The following is a 19,439-nucleotide window of genomic DNA, read 5'->3' as shown; positions in this document are numbered from 1 at the left end:
ACAAGCATCATAACGTCACCCCAGGACAAACCTGAAACAGTGGGGTAATCCCTGCTCAGGGGGTGAACACCACCTCCCTTACCCAAACTGGCTTAGGTGTAAAACCCCCACCCTGGAAGGGCACACACACAAAGACAATGTCACACTTGGCCCTGCTCCAGGAAGGTCTCTGTCCCTGTCACTCCATCTTTTCTTTCTCTTTCTTTCCATCTCTCTACCTACATTTACTGTCAATAAAATCCACTTGAATTGTTCAATTAGCACCTTAATTGGGCAGAGGCATCTCTCTAACAATTTTCTTAACCAAATTGCACATTTATTTATGCACAGTGAGTTCAGGGCACTGTTGTCTGACCCAAGTGCCTTTGCAACAGCATGGTTCCCTCCTCTGGGGTAGGTTGTGGTTCTTTCTGGAAAGAACTCTTGGAAACTTGGACACAGCCTTCCTCCTGAACAACTTATCAGGAGAATGATGAGAAAAATGGCTGTATTGTGGTGGCCAGTGTAAAAAAAAATTTATGTTCTCTTCCTTTAAAAGTTTGTTAAAATCACTGGAGGAAAGGGAGCAAATGTTACCAGGAGACTGACAAGGTTCATGTCACCCCAGGTAAAGAACACAAGGCGCTAAAAGTCCCACAGAAGCCCAGCTCAAGTAGAAAATTCCAAATAATCCTGATTCCCAGGCTTGGGGCTTTACCAAATTGACAATCATTTTTCTCTTATCCCTGTAACCTTTGTGACAGTACACAAGCTTCCCTTCCTTTTAAAAATTTCTGTATTGGGAAATTTCCTTTTCTTTTATGGAACCTGCCAGCACTGAGCTGGAGCTGTGCAGGAACAATGAAATTGGAATTGCCACAATTGCTTCTGATTGTCAGTTTATTCATATTTGGGATTGTTTGCATTTTCATCCAAGTACTTGTCGGAAACTCAAATATTCTTCAAAGTATTTTGCAGAGTAAGTTGATTTCTGCAAAGTTTATTTTGTCCAGTCCCAGGGATTCTCAAGGGTCTTTGTGCTCTCACCTGGGGGATGCTTGGGAGGGGGTTAGGGGGGTTTTCCTGTCCCTGTCACCCCAGGCTGTTCCCCAGGGGTCTCCACATTTTCACCAGGAATCCCTGGGGGTCTCCATACTTCTCACCCCGGATGCCTGGGAGGGCTCGGGCACTCTCTGTCCCTCTCAGCCCAGGCAATGCTCGGGGGTCTCTATCCCCTTGCCCTGAGGGATGCTCGGGCAGTCTCCATCCCTCTGGCCTCAGGCAATGCCTGTGCAGGGCTGGGGACCAGGGGCTCTGTGTCCCTCTCACCGCTGAGGGTGCTCGGGGCTGGGGGGGCTCTCCCACCTTCTCACGCCTGGGGAGGCCGGGGGGGTCTCTGTCCCTCTCATCCCTGCTGTGACCCCACCCAAACATCATCGGGGTCAGAGGGACAGAGACACCCCCAAAGCCCCAGAATGGCTGAACCTGGGATTTGGTTTGGAGCTGAGGATGTTGGAAGGGGCTGGAATTGGGGCTGGAGTTGGAGATGGGGCTGAATTTGGATTAGAGCTGGAATTGGGGTTAAGGCTAGACATGGATTAACTTTAGGCTGGGGTGGGATTGGGTCTGGGATGAGATTAATGAGAAATACAAACTGTGAGTGTGTCTAAACATGGAGTGAGACTGAGACCAGGATTGGGGTCAGGTTTGGGATTGAGCTCACCCAGAGCGGGACAGGGGGGATTTCACAGTGGGAAGGTTTGGGGAAAACCCTGGTTTGGGGAAAAACAAGGTGTGAACCCTTTGGGTTGGGGATTCCTCCCATCCACGTCCATTTCCAGAAGACACCTGATGTCCAAAAATCAAGAGTGAATCAAAAAAAGCCACCAGGAGTTTCCCATTTCCAGTCTCATCCCTCTTGGGTTATGGTTGGTCCCCCATCTCAGGGCTGGTGGGGATTCCATCGGTCCTGGGGATCCCTCCTCTCCAGGGTCCTGCTTTTGGATTCTGGGAGGTTCTGGGGTCCCAAGGTCCCCCTCTCCAGCCTCCCCTCAATCCAGCCACTTGGGGTTCCCCCTTCTTTCCACCACTCATTCCTGGTTTAGGGCAAATTTGGTTGAAACCCTCCAAAAGGAGTTTCCTCTAGAATGCCGATTCAGCAGCCCCACCCTCAAGCCAGTCCGGGAAAATATTTCCAGGGAGAAAAGTCTAAAAAAACTTTATTTTACAGGCAAAGCATTCACCAGCACAAAAATTGAACAATATTAAGCAATAAAACTTCCTGCTGCTCCAAAATACATGACAAACTCCGAAAGTCCCTCCTTGGGTTGTAGCTCCTCGCACTCAGCGTCTTATCAGTGCCTTATCAGTGGCTTATCAGTCTCTTATCTGTTTATTATCAGTCTCTTATCTGTTTATTATCAGTCTCTTATCAGTCTATCCAGCGCTGGGAATGCCTCGGCCCAGGCTTATCCTGGTGGGCCTCAGGGAAGAGCTGCTGGTGGTATTCTGGTTGTTCAGTCCAGAGCAGGTTTAAACAGCTCCGAAGAAAAAGAAAAGTCAGAGTCCAGGGAACTTCTCTGCCTCAGAGACCTAAAAACTGACTAAAAGCAAAGGAGAGATCTGTCCTGCTGTCTGTCCATCCAGCAGCTCTATTGTAGAGGAGTGAGTGCAGTTTCTGAAAACAAACTGCAGCTTCTTCCTCCTTCCCTTCGCTCTCAGAACCAGCCTTAAAGGTGCAGAACTCATTTCTGGGCTAAACAGACCCATGAGGGTACGAGCACCATGATGTCACCCCAGGACACGCCCCTGTCAGGGTCAGGGGGTCCTGTCCCCGCCTCATCTCCGGGCTGCCGGGGGTCCCCCAGCTCTGGTATCGCCCCTTCCCCTCTCCCCACCCCGGGGGTCCCCCGTTCCACAGCCCCGGCTCTCACGGGGATCCCCAAAACCAATGTCCCGCCCCGTTGGTACCGGGCCATGTCCACGTGGACCACCCGGGACCCTCCCAAGGGGCGATCGCGGCTCCCTGAAAAAGCTCCTCTTGGAGGGCCCGGAGATATCCGGGGCTCGAGTCTGGAATCTCCCAGCTCTGAACACTCTCTAAAAGAATCCTCCCGGAGACCCCTGGTTGGAGTTATTTGGGAATTTAGCTACTTGAGCTGGGCTTCTTCTGGGACTTTCAGCAGCCTTGTGTTCCTCACCATGGGGTGAATGAACCTTGTCAGTCTCACAGTATCATTTGCTCCCTTTCCTCTTGTTATTTTAACAAACATTTCAAGGAAGGAAAACAAAATATTCCCCTTTTCCCTGGTTAACACATCAGCCATTTTTTTCATCAGTTCTCCCATAAGTTCCACAAGAGGAAGGAGGAACTGTGTCCAAGTTTCCAAGAGTTCTTCCAGAAAGAACCACAACCTGCTCCTCGGAGGGAACTGTGCTGTTGTCAAAGGCACTTGGGGTCAGAGAACAGTGCCCTGAACTCACTGTGCCAAAATAATGTTTCAATCTGGATAAGAAAATTTTCGGAGAGATGCCTCTGCCCCAGTTAAGGTGCTAACGAAACCAAATACAAAATGGATTTTAATGAACAGTAAATGTGAGGTAGAGAGAGAGATGAAAAGAAATAGAAAAGGGGGCGAGAAAAACTGAGTGACAGGGACAAAGACCTCCCCTGGGGCAGGGCAAGTGTGACATTGTCCCCTGTGTGTGCCCTTCCCAGGGTGGGGGTTTTACACCTGAGCCAGTTTGGGTAAGGGGAATGGTGTTCACCCCCTGAGCAGGGATTCCCCCACTGTTTCAGGTTGCCATGCAAGATGTAACCAAATGCATGTTTTCAATCCCCATCTTCATCAACTGCTATAAACAGGTGGGGCAGTGTTCTTTATCTCTTCCATGACTCAGCCCTGATAACGCCCTCCAGGGGAGATATCTTCTGTGAATGGGCCATTGAGTGTCACTGCAGGACTGATAAAATTCCATCATCCCATTGTGGGATGCTCCGCGCAGGGGGAGGATCCAAGCATTCCTACCTGGATATAAGCTGATTCTAGCAACACCAGGAGCAGCTTGCCTACTGGATTCCCAGAGGACAAGAGCTCCATAACCAGCACTGGACATTGAGAGGAAGACCAGACCCTTCTACAGCATCACTGTTTTGACAGAACCACGTTCACCTCTCCGACAGGACTGCAGCCACCATTTAAAGGGACTGCAGCCACCACCCTTGCCAATATAGTGTCAGATTATATCCTGACTTTGTCAGCTTAAGGCAGTTTTTCTGTATCATTTCCTTGATCTTCATTTTCCTCTTAAATTGCTTTTCTGGCTTAGACCGTTACCCAGGTTTGCCTTGAAACCAGTACAAAAAACAATGTGCTCATCTGGTTTTTTCCACCAAAAACAGAATTTCCCATTCCCAAGTCTTGATTGGATGGAAGAGGAGGCTGCAAGGAAAAGGAACATTCCCCGGGATGCCCAGGCAGGTGAGGAGAAAGTCAGTGCCCCTTTCCCCCTCTCTCCTGCTCCATCTCCCAGCCCAGCACTGCCCCTGGTTGCAGGACAAACCCGGGGTCAACGCCGTCCTGCCAGGGATGCACTGGGGGGATCTCCTTCTCCTTCCCTCTTGCATGGAGGCAAATCCCATCCTCTCCTTATCCTTCCTCCCCGAGAGAAGGAGCTGAGAATGGAGACCAGAGGTGAAAAATCCCCGCGGCAGAACCTCGTGGAAGAGGCTGTTTTGAGCAGCTCCACAGCACAGGAATCCAACAGGGAGGAAAAGTCCCAGAGATCCCACAGGAGGAGGGGCTCCAAACCCAGCCTGGTGTGCTCTGTGGAGGAAAGACCCTCCCTGAGCCAGGAAGATGGGCAGAGCTTCAGCCAGAGCTCAGAGCTGGTGGCCCATGGGCAGCTTCATGATGGGGAGAAGCCCCACAAATGCTTGGAGTGTGGGAAGAGCTTCAGGCAGAGCAGCACCCTGATCAGTCATCAGATGATCCACACTGAGAAATGGGCTTGTGAGTGTGGGGAGTGTGGGAAGGGCTTCAGCTGCAGCTCTGCCCTTGTAAACCACCAGCAGATTCCCATTAAGGAGAAGCCCTTCCGCTGCCCTGACTGTGGGAAGGGCTTCAACTGCAAGTCCAAGCTCATCATCCACCAGCGCATCCACACTGGAGAGAGGCCCTACCAGTGTCCCACGTGTCAGAAGAGGTTTCACACCAGCTCCAATCTCCTCCTGCATGAGCGCATTCACACGGATGAGAGGCCCTTCCGCTGCTCTGACTGCGGGAAGGGCTTCAACCGCAAATCCACCCTCGTCACCCACCGGCGCATCCACACTGGGGAGAGGCCCTACGAGTGTCCCCAGTGTGGGAAGAGCTTCTCAGACCGCTCATTCTTTAACCGACACCAACGGAGGCACCGGTAAGGGAAGCCTTACGAGAACCCTGACTGCAGGTGGAGCTTCACGCACTGCTCCATCTCCATCCCCATTGGAGGACCCACAACGGTCAGAGCCCTGGTGACCCACATTCCTTGTGATACACAGTGGGAAGTGATTTGTGTTGCTTTTTCTTTGCCTCTTATTATCTTTTGATTTATCTCCTTTCCTTCAAAACACCAATAATCAGGGTAAAAATCGACCCAATTCATCTAAGGCACTACAAGCCTCACGTTTTACTTGTGTTTTGAGGGAAACTTGGATTCTTGGAGATATCTGGGAGAATATGGAGGGTTTTGGGGGTATTTCGTTTGGTTTTCTTTATTTCTTGGCACTCCAAAAGAAGAGAGGCATTGATCTGACAGCTCAAAACTACTCAATGCTACTGAAAACTACTCAATCCCACCCTAGAATTCCTCGATTCCACATCCCCTTTGGGTGAAATGGGGTTGAAGGTAGATTGGGTGAAGTGGGATGCAGATCAGGAGGGATGAGATGGGCATTGGGTGGGGCAGGATGGGTGGGATGTGGTTTGGGAGGTGTGAAATGGGGGAAATACAGCTTGGGAAGGGGGTCTTGATGTCCAGGATTGGTGGGAACGGTTGGGTTTGGGACAGGGGAGGTGGGTTGGAGTCTGGAATGAGACGGCCAAAGTTTGGGGATGATGAAGGGAAGGGAAGCCCGTTACTGAGTGAGTTTTTGGATATTCCATGTTCATGAAGAGATGCTGGGGTATCTCACGTTTCTGAGGTGGTTTTGGGGCACTCCCCAGCTCTTGGGGGTTTCCCGAGAGCAGCTCCATGGAGCCCCATTTCCAGAGGTGGTTGCCATGGGCACGAGCTCAGGGATGTAGCCAGAGTCCGTAGCCTCATGCTGAAGAGCAGAGAAATGATGAATGGCCCCAGACAACTCCAGTGTGTGCTTGCAGACCTGTGAGCTTACTGAGGAGAGGTCAACAGCAATCCCCTGGAGAGATGCACCTTAGAGTCCGGGCGTTCCTCACAGCTCAGGGTGAGGAAAGAAGCTTCCCCCATGGTGCCTTGCAGCACTATATTAATTTATCCCAATTCTTTCCTCCCTATTGGCCTGTTGGCCTTTCCCACCCCTTTTACCCTTATATGTTCATGTTCTGGTGAGTTCTCCCTTCCCTGTAATCCCATTGGTTTATGTCTCTGGCTACCCACTCTAGCATTTCCTATTGGTCCCTTCCTTGTGTACCACCCGTGAGCCCTCAGACCGTTGGATCTCTGATGCTCTTCTCCACCATTTCTTTTCCTCATTTATAACCTAGACCCTCCTTTGGCTTTGTCTTTGGCCCTGGACCTCTTCAGTGTTGCCTGAATAAAGCACATTGGAACTCCATGCCTGGAACCTCCGGTGTCTTCACTGCCGACCTGCTCCATGTGTGTATTTGTGTGTGTGTGTCTTGTGTCTGTGTGTGTGTGTGTGTGTGAGTGTGTGTGAGTGTGTGCTGGGGCTCTCATGGCTCCTGCCCATTGGTGCAAGATGCTCTCAGGGAAGTTGCATCTACCACCACCACAGACCACAAGAGTGGCGCCCAAACAGGGACCTTCGTCTGGTACCCCTGGAGAGCGTCTCCAGCATGGCTGCAATCTAAGTTGCCTTTGAGTCAGCCACTAGCCTAAGACAACCTCTGAATTTTATCTGGGCACGCTGAAGGGAGAGACCTGGAACCCTCCCAAAGTCGTGGGCTGGAGGATTGCTTTCCTTGACACACCCCCACGAGATCCTTTGTTGATGCACTGCTGGGTGAGTATGTTTCAGTTAGAGTCACCCTTTTCTTTTGTTTTCTCATTTTAACTTGTGGATGGAAAGACTGCAGAATGGGCACAAAACTCTTTCCACAATGGGAGATTTATATCCAAGTTACATTAGCCCTACTTGCTCGGGAAATTCATTTTTCAAAGGGGAATTTGAAAGCATTTGTTCATCTTCCTTTCAAATATTTTATGTTACAAGGGAATCAGTTTAATCACTTGAGATTTGGGGTACGGTTGGGATCAAGATATTTGTTTTATAAATGAAGGGAAATTTTAAAGTAGAGAAGTTTTATTGTCTTTTTCATTCCATTTATGGCAAAATGTTTTATCTTCTTTTTTGTTCTATTTATGATTCAGTTTAAAAATCAGGGGAAAATTTGGGAAAAGTTTTGGGTCTCCCCTTCAAAACCCCTTCCCTTCATCCTCTCCCCAAGCCCCTAGACCCTCTTCCCTGCCTGGGGAGCAATCAGCAGGTGGATGTCGCTATTCAGCACAGGGTTTCTGCTGTCTCCCTGGTGCCTCCCGATCTCCACTCTCCCCTTACCCGGACAGCACTGGCCATGCTGCTCTGGACCTTCCCCTCAACCTTCTTCCTATGCCCGCATACCCTCTTTCATCTCCCCCAGTGGCCATTACCCCACAAAATGGCGCTGGCAATGTGGCAGCCCTGCCATTTTGTCCCCTCCTGATCCAAGTTTTTTCCACCCTCCACCCCAAAATGGCCACTTTCCCGCCTCTCCTCTGCCCTTTTCTGTGACAGTGGTCACAAGGGTTGCAGGATGAAGAGAGAGGTGAGAATGTTCATCTCATGTTCAGAAGGCTTGATTTATTATTTTATGATATATATACTACATTATAACTATACTAAAAAGAAATAGAAGGAAAAGTTCTCAGAAGGCTAGCTAAACTAAGAATAGAAGGGAAAGAATGAATAACAAAGATCTGTGTCCCAGCAGAAAGCAAGAGCAGCTCTGCTGTGAGTGGTCAGTAAATCCAAACATCCACAAGAGACCAATCATGGACCCACCTGTTGCATTCCACAGCAGCAGATAACCATTGTTTACATTTTGTTGCTAAGGCCACAGCTTCTCAGAAGGGAAAAAAATCCCAAGAAAGGATTTTTCACAAAAGATGTCTGTGACATGTCACCCTTTTAAGTTTAGTTTAATTAAAAAGAAAAGTGTTTGCAATTTTCTCTGCTGGGCACATGCCGAGGAAAGAACAAACACTTGACAGGTTATCTGTTGCCAGTCAAAACCTCACTCAAGTGCTGGTGTGGAATGAGCAGGGAATTTGTTCACCTGTAGAACTTACAATTCTATCAAATCACTAAAACAATCGTACAATATAAGAAAATGCAAAAACAATACAAAGAAAGTCTAAGTCCAAGCAGCTGAGCTTCAGGAAAAGTCCATGGGCTGAAGATGTTCCTCTTTGCCATCTCTGAAAAATCCTTTTGGTCCTGAAACAGGCTTGCTGCAGAAAAGTCCATCAATAGTTATCAAAAGTCTATTGACAATCATCAAACAATTTCAAACAATTTCAGACAACTCCTGGAAATTCTTGCCAGAGCCCTTTATTGAACAACTTGGGCTGAAGCTAATTTTTGGCCCTTCAATGCTTCAGAGCTGCTGCCAGCTATTTAAATTTTTTGTGTGTGTGTGTGTGGGGTGGTTTTTTTGGTTTTTTTTTTTTTTTTTTTTGGGGGGGGGAGACCAGCAGCAGCACAGCAGCCAGAGAAAGGCCCTGGGGGGCCCTGGCCAATCAGAAAGGCGGCCCAGGAGCGGAAGGGGGAAGCAAAACCCCCAAACCCATCAGGAGGCCGGACGGTGGCCCTGGCCCAGGGATGTCAGCCCAACAGCCCGGGCCCAGCCCCCGAGGCAGGCTCTGCCTTGCCACAGGCCTGCACTCTGCTGCCAGTACAATGGCAGAACGAGTGATGAAACGCTTCTTTTCCCCAAAATCACCAAGGCATGCCAGCAGCGGGGGAATTGAAGCTGTCCCAAGGATCTTCATCTCAGGTCTGGGGATGTTTGTTCCCCACAGCAAGCAAACCATGATCGCTTCCCGCTGTGCCCTCTGCCTCTGCAATGCAAATGCAAACAGGTGTGTCTCCCATCAGCCTCACGGCACCACCCCCTCCGGGCGGGGGACCAAAGGCAGAACTTTCGGGACCCACCTGCCCCTCGCCGCTGGTGTGTGCGAGGGGCGGCGGAGAGATTCGCACCCCCCAAGGGGCAGCAACTGACCAAACACCCCCCAACCCGCCGAGAACGCTGATTTGGAACGCCAGCAACAGGGCTGCACTCACAGCCAGCTGGCGAGCCATGCCTCCTCCACGGAAGGAGAGGCTGGCGCCCTCTTCCCCTGTCCCAGCTCCCCCCGCAGGGGCAGCCCCGGGACAGCCTGAAAAACTTGGGGGGGAAATCGCGCTGGGTGCAGGAGCCACTGCGGGCTGCTCCGAGGGTCCCGCGGGTTCAGAGCTGTTTTAAGCATCATCCTGAACAGGGACTTGCTCGGTTTGAGGCGGCGGGGGTGCACGGGAACACGCCGCTGCTGTGTCACTTGGCTCTGGGAGCGGCAGCTCAGGCACGCGCTCTGCCTCTGCGGGACAGCCTGCTGGGCACGGCACGGGGTCGGCAGCGTCTCCTGCCCCTGGCTCTGGGGTCAGCTCAGTGGAAGATGCAGTTGCAGAAGCCGCCGGAGTGCGCACGGGCAGCGGCGGGGCCGGCACGAGCAGTGGCGAAACGGCCGGGGGGAGCGGCGGCGGAGGATCGCTGTTGCCCAGCAACATCGGCGCAGCCGCAGGGAGCGGTGTTTCTGACTCTCAGGCACAGGCGGGGAAGCCAGCGCAGGCCCGGGCAGGGCCGCCCGGGGAGGCGGCTGTGGGGAGGGTCCGGGAGGCGGCCGCGCCGGCCCGGCAGGCGGGGCCTCGGAGACCGGTGCCGCCCCCATCTCTGAGTGGGGTGGGGTCCAGGAGGCCAGCAAACTCTCATCAACCCCCGGAGAGAGACGAGGGGGGGGGAAAAGACAGCTCCATCTGAGCATGCTCCAAAAACGCAGAGAAAAAAAACTTCAGCTCCGGACAAGATCTCCCCGCCCCCCGCCGGGATGCAGGGGGGCTGGGAGGCAGCAGATCATCTCCCTCCAAAGGGTCTTCTCCTGCAGGAGTTGGGGGAAATGGGGCGAGCCCGTTGCAGTTAGCAATCCAGGGAAAAACAGCTGCTCTTCGTTCCAAGACCGGAAAGAGTGCCTTAAATGTTAGGTAAATTCGGGGTGTCCGAATCCATGGTCCAAAAGGACTTGGAGAATGGATTCCATGCACTGCCATACAAACACCTCCAGGGCATACAGCACATTCGTAAAAAACCCAAAATCTTTGCCCATCAGAAAAACTCATAGAAATGTCTTTCTGACAGGAAGATTCACAGAATTCAATCCTCTTCACCCTATTTTTGCCAGAGGGCAATAAGCTTCTCCTCTGAAGGGGAGAATCGAACCTCAGCCCTGGTGGGAATGCCCCACCACCTTTGCAGCCATAATCTGCGAAGGCCAGGATCATCGGGAAGGGAAATGCCAACAGTACCTTTTGACAGAGTCCAGCATGCTCTGGCCATCTGCATGGCGCTGCTAGGCTGTCTGAACATCTCCTGGAGGCTTTTCAGAAGGTTCTCTTTGTGGCAGCCTTGCTGTGAACTCTGTCCAAATCAGGATCTTCAGTTCTTCAGCTCCTGGCTAGAATCCACTTCTGTGGTCACTTGTGAAGCAACCATCAATGCCACACATTCGGGGTTTACCCAGTGCAGCTCTTGCTCCTCTGGGGTCTTATCAAGTGATGATTTCCTCTTCAGACGAGGGGTCCCCAACTGATGATTTGTCGTTCAGTCACTCGGGCTTCACCAATTGTGACAGTGGTCACAAGGGTTTTGAGGTGAAGAGAGAGGCGAGAATGTTGACCTCATGTTCAGAAGGCTTGATTTATTATTTTATGATGTATATATATTACATTATGACTATACTAAAAAGAATAGAAGAGAAGGTTCTCAGAAGGCTAGCTAAGCTAAGAATAGAAAAGAATGAATAACAAAGATCTGTGTCCCGGCAGAAAGGAAGAGCAGCTCTGCCATGAGTGGTCAGTAAATCCAAACATCCACAGGACACCAATGATGGATAAACCTGTTACATTCCACAGCAGCAGATAACCATTATTTACATTTTGTTGCTGAGGCCACAGCTTCTCAGAGGGGAGAAATATCCTAAAGAAAGGATTTTTATCAAAAGATGTCTGTGACAGCTGTGGCTGTCAAAAGCATTCACAACTTCAAGAGGCAAAGAGAGGGGTTTCAGAGTGGCCATTTGAGAAGACAGCCTTTCTGAAATCTCTGGCACATGAGGCCCCTCTGTCACTGCTTCCTAGAAGCTGTGAGACCGGGCCATGCTGCTGTTTGTTGTCACCTCCCTGTACCTGTCCCTGAGACACAGTGCCACCGGGCTGTTATTGGGGCATTTTCCTTCTTTGCCAGCCCCAGCAGGCATTCAGCAGGGAGAGTCTGCACTGCCACTCTGGAGCTGAGTTTCCACTGTATGATCTTGGCCTCTCTGTCACCCCCTCCACTCCCCCTCACACATTCCCCAAAAAAGCAGCAGGATGTCTGCTGGGACCACCTCAGCCTGCAGGAAGGCCAAGTGGGTCCTGGCCTCTCCTGACCCACAGCACAGCTTTCTTTCATCCCAGCATGGAAATATAAAAACTGTATTATCACATCACACAGAGGGCAAGGAGCCTTTTTTTTGGCTGCAAATGTCCACAGGGCATTGGGGAAGAGGAGAAAAGAGTTTTTTGCAGCCAGCAACCCGGCTACTCAGGCAGGATGATAGGAAAAGTGTCTGGAAGCTGCTTTTTAGGACTTTGGTTGTTCTGCTGAAGCTTTTGACAGAGCTGATGGGCAGATCCCAGAGCTGTGGAGAGTTCCTGGGAAATTTGTCCTTGGATATATTTATTAATGCTCTCCCAGCCATGAACTGCCATCTGTGTCCTGTCCATATGTTACTGCCTTGACTGCTGAGTGTCTGAGGTGCCTCTTGAGGCTGCTATGGACCTCCTTCACCAAGGAATGGATTGTGATAAAACATCCCTTTCTGCTTCTGTTTGGGCACTGACAGAGCCTGGACCACTCTGGCTGGAGCTTGGGCTCTGGGCAAGCAAGACTGCTGATGAGAGCAGCTCATGGTCCTCAGCTCTTCCCTGCTGCTGGGACAGACAGACATGGCCATGGGGACAGAATGGAGCTGCCCCATCTGCCAGGGCACTAAGAAGGATGTGAATTTTTCTCTGCCCTGTCACCACCAGTTCTGCCTGGGCTGCATCCTGCAGTGGGCAAAGAGAAATCCAGCGTGCCCACTCTGCAGAAGAATGATAGAAGCTGTCAGGTTTTCTGAGTAGGATGAACAGGACTACATACAATTTGCCATCAGCTCCCCAAACAATTGCTGGAGTCCAGCAGGCAGAGAGCCTGGCCACCTTGCTGAAAGCAGCCCCCAGACCCTGTGATGGCTGCTCCATCTTCCCCACAGGGAACACTGTCCCCAGCTGGCAGGGGCTGCAGGACCAGAGCCTGGGGATGGCCTCCTGCCCAAGGTGCGGCCGAATTTTTCAAATAACAATGTCATCTACTGGACCAAAGGTGGCTCTGGCTGCAAAGAAGCTGGAGGAATATGCCAGCACCAGAGATGGCTGGTTAAGGAATTCATAGAGCAGCATCCTGCACGCCCTCTGTGCCTATGGTCAAGTTGCCAAAATCTTGGTGCCAGTACTGCAGCTTCTCCTCTGTAGCAGTCTGAATTGCTGCTAGCAAGTCCAGGGTAAAGAAGCAAAAAGGACCTTTGCATAATCTCCACAGATGTTTTATTCAGCTGTGCAGGGAGATGTTCAGGTCCCAGCACCCACACACAGAGGGTCTCACTTTGTCTCCACAGGGGCCCGGGGGCTGACCCTGATCTCGGGGCAGTACAAAGATAAGGGGACCAGTGAGGGAATAGGGAAGGTGTGGCTCAGGAACTCAGGAACAGACATAGGAACAGGGGAAGGAACCAATGGGGTCTAACAGCTTTTGAGGGAAGCTTCTTGTGTCTCCTAGACCAGGGAATGCCCCCCCCCCAGGGTCTCCACAATTCCCCGTGTTTTATATTATTAGGAAAGTTCTCTGAAGGACCTGAATCAACACAAAATGACAAAAACAATCAAAAGCACTCATAAGACAATTGCTCAAAATGCAGACAATTCTGAGTTCCCAATGTGCCAACAGATTTCTTGGAGTGTCTCAGATCTGGCAGGAGGGATGCAGGGTTTTCTCAGCACAGTTTATCAGGAAACTGAGTCACTCATACTGAACCTCTGGGCCATGGCCTCCTCACTGCCATCGTGCAGAAGGGAGGCCCAGAGGCTGCTGTGCTCTGCTCCTGTCAGGGATGAACACAGCGGCTCTGTGGCCAGTGCCAGCTCCAGCTCCAGCAGCTCACAAGAGGAGACTCCTTCCAGAAGCTCTGCTGGCTCCAGTGTGGCAGACCAACAGAGCCCACTGGAAGCCCCCTCCATTGCAGCCACCCCCAGCTGCGCCCATCATCACTGCAGAGCAGGAGCTGCCCAGAGGAGCCGCGGCCGGAGCTCATGGCAGTGGCAGGTCCCTGTGCCCAGGGCAGAGCCACAGAACCTCTGCTCCTGCCTGGGACAGGGGCTGCTCACCCTGGTGTCCCACCGAGAGGAGGGATCCTGGGCCCCAAACTCTGCCCAGCCCTGCAAAAGGCCACCCCGCCAGCAGGGCCAGCAAGGTTCCTGCAGCCATTCAGTCAAATCAGAGGAAACAAATGTCTCTGTAGCTGACACAGTCTCTGCACACAGCTTTCTCCCCCTTCTCCTGGTGCCTTTCCCTGACTCCAGCAAGAGCTGCAGGAAATGCTGTGTGAGCCATGATGACGGAAGAGCTACTGATAAAAACATTGGGGTGAAGCTTTCAGAGGAGTCAAGAATGGAAGACTGACCAACCTTCCAGCCAATAGTATGCCAAAAGTTTCCATTCTTTAAATAATAGACTGCAATAAATTAATAAAGATACAACAACAAATAAAATCTCCCACAGCTGCTGGCTTTCCTCAGGCTCCATGGTCTATGTATTGCTAGACTCACTTCATTTAGGCAGAATATTAACTGCCCTGACTTGTTGGAGACTGACCACAAGGTCTCATCTGTGGTGGGCAGTCACTAAAATTAGCTCAGCAGAGGCATCTTCAGCTGTCCAAGTGTAGCAGAAATACATATTCTCTGCTTCATGACTGTGTGGCAGCAGCTGCTGGTGTGGGTTTGTCAGCGTTGCTTCATGGATTACTCCTGGGAAGGAATTGTGTGCACAGGCACAGTGTGATGGCTTCGATCTCCTCTAATTACTCCAATCGGATGATGGCCAGAACTTTTAGGCAAAAAGCATCATGACAGATAATTTAAATATTCTCCAAACTACTCCTGTGGTTTTGATTTTCTTACTGATTAGGTTCAGTGTCTGGCCTCAAGAAATCAGTCCAGAAAGAACAGGCAAACCTCAGCTTGCAAGTTAGAGTGCAAGTCTTTAATCTTGCTTTTTGCAGCATGTACAAACAACTTTTCAACATATTTGCAAAAAAATCTCTTAGTTCTTGCTATACCTATCCAGAACCTCTCTCCTAGTTTTATTTTGAATTGAGATCCAAGCATGATTTTTTTCCTGGACAGGGAAGTAAGAACCAGCTGCAAATACAGACTACAAGTGTGAATCTATACTGCAGGAACTGAGGTGTAGCTTGGAATTAAAGGCAAGAAGTGATGCCATGGTAAATATGAACATTTAGTGCTGGCATAGGAGCCTTCTGCAATGCTCCACCAGCCCATGGTTCACATTGCTACAAACTCTCTTTCTGTGTTACAAAGAGTGTTTGATAGAGCTGCTGTAAGTAAAAAAAACAGCCAGAATGTAAATTTTCGTTAATATGGCAAACAATGACTATCTAATAATTCAGAGCTCATAGAAGTGAGTATTCAGATTTCCACTTAGTACGTGCTGGCAGTTTTAATTTGAAATCAACAGATTTATTGAAATCAAGGTTTCCATAGGAATTAATTTGCTCTATGATCCAACTAAAAATGCCTCATTGTCTGATAAATGTAGTAGAAATTTGCAAAGTCAACAGTCCACAGATTTTCATTTCTCGTTTAGTGGCTATTCTGCAGGAAAGCTTTTACAGACTAATCAGTTTGGATGTAATTAAAATGCCAGTACATTTCATCTAGCCATTTTGGTATTAGAACAAAACCATATGACTGCACAGCCTTTAAAAAATATTTTAAAATAAATTTTCAAATCAACAGTCTGAGTAGGACTCAGAATAAAAACTCTACCAAACTTTAACTCCATTGGAAGATTCCCTTGTCACCCTGTGAATCAACTCTACATTCAGAAGATTAAAAGTCCCAATGATGGTGGTTTTGGTACGGTCAGGAATTGGGGAAGGGTCTTCTTCCTTCTCAGCTCCATGCTGCAGGGCCTTTGGGATGTGGCCTGCTGGCCGTTGTTTGTGCAGCCCTGGTGTTTCTGCATGAGGCAGAAAGTGCAATTGCATTTCCAGCCCAGAGCCCGTGAGGAGTGGGGCGTGCAGAGCTGTGCCAGACCCAGGCCAGCAGCTGCGCCGCCAGAGGGTTTTGGTTCCTGCCCAGCGCAGCTGGTGCATCTCTGCCGTGAGTGCCTCCCCTTGCCAGGTGCCCATGGACAGCAGGTGCAGGGTTCTGCACGGGGCACGGAACAGGGTGGGGATGTCTGCTGGCAACAGAGTGCAGCGGAGAGCAAACAGTCCAGGATGGTCCTGGAGTGTGTGACAGAGAACTCCTGACACAGCTGTGACTGAGCCAGTGAGGGAAGGCACTGCTGGAGCTGCTGTTTGTGAGGAGAGAAGGGCTGCTGGGTGACAGGAGGGTTGGAGGCGGCCTTGGGCTCAGTGATCACAAAATGCTTGTGTTTGATTCCCAGAGAAGAAATGAGAGATGTTGGGGAAGTGTTGACCTGCAACAAATTGTGAATTTGTTAAGCTTTAACAGGCAGTGCTTAGTTGTACCTTCCCTCACACCAGTGGTTGATGTGTGCATGTGGATGTCTTAGCATTGAGAATAAAGACAGTGGGCCTACTGAGGAGGTAGCTGCAATACATTCAAGGAGAAGAAGGCTCTTAACCATGGGAGGAGAATTTGAGGAACGGGATGTTCCTCAAGCGACCCCTACTCTAAATGTCAGTAATTTTGGTGAAGTGATTTAAACATGTCAAATACTTTGTGAGAATGTTTAGCCTGTGAGTTTGAGCAAAGTAATGAATAAAAGAAATGAAAGTAATGTCTTAGTTCCGTGGATACTAACATGTGGGTGTGCATGTTTCAGGGCAGTGATTCCTCACACACCCAGCACTGCAATAAAGTAATGCCTCTTTTCTCACACTGAGCTGGCAGTGTGGATCGGGCCCTGCTCGGTAACTTTCATTTTGGTCATTTCTATTGAAGCATAAAGAATGGTTGAAATGAAATCTTTTCCAGCTGTTTCCCTTTGGTTTACCTGTTTGAGGGTTGAAATTCTGTGCTGCAGGTGTGCTGGGTGTGTGCAGAGCAGTGCAGCCCCAGAAACCCCTTGGCTTGCCCACCAGTTGTCATGCCTTGTTGCCAGGTGTGCCCAGCTGTGGCAGGAGAAGGAGCCGGCAGCGCAGTGGGCACCGTGCCCTGCCCAGCCGGGGCTCTCTGGCACAGAGCAGCAGCAGCGCCAGCACCGTTCAACCGCTCCTGCCTTGGCTTCCCCTGGCACACAGAAGCCTCTGGAAATCAGCACCGCCAGTGGCGTTCCCAGCTTGGAGCAGCTGCTGCTGGCGGGCAGATGCTGCCAGTTCGACTGCTGCCAAAGGGGAAGAAAGGCAGAGATGTACCCGCACCGGAGCCCTGGGCATGTCCAATAAAGGTGCAAATATGTGGGGAGATTTGTTAGGAAGCATTTCAGCTGTGATGCCAACAGTGGCTTCTCTCCTGGTTCTGTGTGTTCTAGACGAGTAATGCAATGGTTGGCTCTGACAATTAAGAAGTAGATGTTATGTGGATGTTCAAATGTGTAGTGATGGTATTGTAATATATCCTCCCATAGTCCTCTTTCCTGTCCCCCTTGTAACAGCCTTGGTAGTCAGGGCATTTGGGGAGGGCTGGCTTGTGACCAGCAGGCAGGGTGTAACAACACCTGACCTCCAGTCAAGATGCATGAAAGTAATTTCCACCAATGGACAGCAGAGAAAGAGCTGACTGACAAATCTTCTGGAGGAGCTAAGGGTATAAAAGGCAGAGCATCCTTTTTGTAGATAAGCACATGGTTGCTAGTTATGGAGACTCCCAATGCTGCAATTTTCCTTATACATTCCTTTGTTAATGTTTAATAAACCTTTAAAATGTTAAAAGTGAGAGTAATTTCTCACACTTGCAATGCTGTGGGCCATTGTCTTGGTCTGGTTTCCTTTGCTTGTGTCCCATCTGAGTGCTCAGCTGGGGTACAGGCTGTAGGTGCTTGGGGCACTCTTGGAGTTCCTCTTGGATCCCCTGAACAACAGGGTTTGGCCCATGAGGGACTTTGTGACAGATGAGAACTTCCCAGCTCTTTTGTGTTTGCTGTAGGGAAGGTTGGTTATTGCTTTGCATAAACTCACAGACCAACATGGAGCGTTTGCTTTGTGATGTCAGGGCATGGTTGCCACCTTGTCATAGTGACATCAGAAGGTTGCCTTGGTGCACGGAAGGCCTGAGTGTCAGAGCAGCCCTAGGCCTTGCTCACATCAGGAGAACCTTCCTGGTCAAAGCATCTGTCAGTAGGCAGCTGCCCACTGACAAGAGGCTTGTTTTTTTAGCGTTTAGAAAAATTGCAGAAATGCCAGTAATTAACCATCTGGCCACTGCAGCTTTTGCTGCATATGGCATTACTTATTCCATTTATTATTTTACGAGTTTCGCACGTAAGTAGAGGCTTCCCTTCTGCTTAGGTTAGGGTGCATCCTAACCTGGTTTTTGTAGGTCTTCCTGTTCTTTCTTGGTGGCTGAGTTTCTGATTTTGAAAGAGAAAGACCATTAGGATGCCTCTGGTTTGGTAAAGCTCCTGTCAAGAGGTCCAGCTAAAAAGGGTGTGTCTGTAGCCACAGGGGCAGCATTTGCAGGGGAACCTGCAGGGCTTCCATTCCCTCCACGGGAGAATCTGTGGCAGCAGAGTCTGTCATTTCCTCTGTTTGCTGGGTCAAGCCGGACAACTTCCAAAATGCAGACTGGGAGGCTTCTCAGAAGGCCTTCTAAAGACTTTGTAGTTCTCCCCAGAACTCAGGCAAAGCTTCTTTTATTCTAAATTTTGTAATGAAAGGATTTGACTGTCCGTTTTGACCCTTGACTGAGTGCTAAAAGAGTGATTCCCTTTGCAGTGAAGTGCAACCGCCAAAGCACTGAGTGTCTGCTCCTGAGCCCTGGAGCTGATGCTGTGCTGTTTTACAGTAGAACTGCCACAGCTCAGGGGGATTTGGGGCAAGCTTTTCTGGGTGACTGTTTTCAGCAACTTAATGGGAATTAGTGCATGCAACTTCTTCTTTTTTTTTTTTTGTCTGAAAGACAAGAGAACAAAATCTGCTTTATCTGTTGGACAGAACAGAAGCATGAGTGTTGAAGAACAATTTGCATTTTCTTGATCATGTTTGTATTCATTTGCTGGCTGAACAGGCCGAAGTGTAGGCACAACCAAGATTATTGTCCTGATCTCTTGCTGGCTGTGTGAAAGAACTATGCCAGTGGAGGGATGTTGATAAAGAAAAATACCAAACCTCTGTTTGGGTTGACTTCTTCTCTTCTGTGGGATTCAGCAGCCCAGGCAGTTTTCTCACAGCACTTGTTCTGTTTCCCTTGCCCACTCCAGGTCACCTGAAGCGTGTATTCAGAGGTGCTGATCCTGAGGTGAGTGAGAAAGGAACATTTCATGTTCTGGTGCTTAAAATTGTAGAGCAAGCTGTGAGCTTGGCCTGTGGCAGTAGAGTGTAGAGGGCCAGCTCGGTAGGCTGAAAGAAAATCCATTTCCATGTCTGCAGCAGCAATAACAAAGGCATCTCTGGCTATTTCCTAATTTTCCATTTCAGAACTTTCAAGGAATGAAAAGCTCATGTTGCAGAGAGAATGT

This window comes from Zonotrichia leucophrys, unplaced genomic scaffold, assembly GCF_028769735.1.
Source record: "Zonotrichia leucophrys gambelii isolate GWCS_2022_RI unplaced genomic scaffold, RI_Zleu_2.0 Scaffold_345_54933, whole genome shotgun sequence".
Classification (NCBI taxonomy): domain Eukaryota; kingdom Metazoa; phylum Chordata; class Aves; order Passeriformes; family Passerellidae; genus Zonotrichia; species Zonotrichia leucophrys.
Note: the sequence above shows the minus strand (reverse complement) of the source record.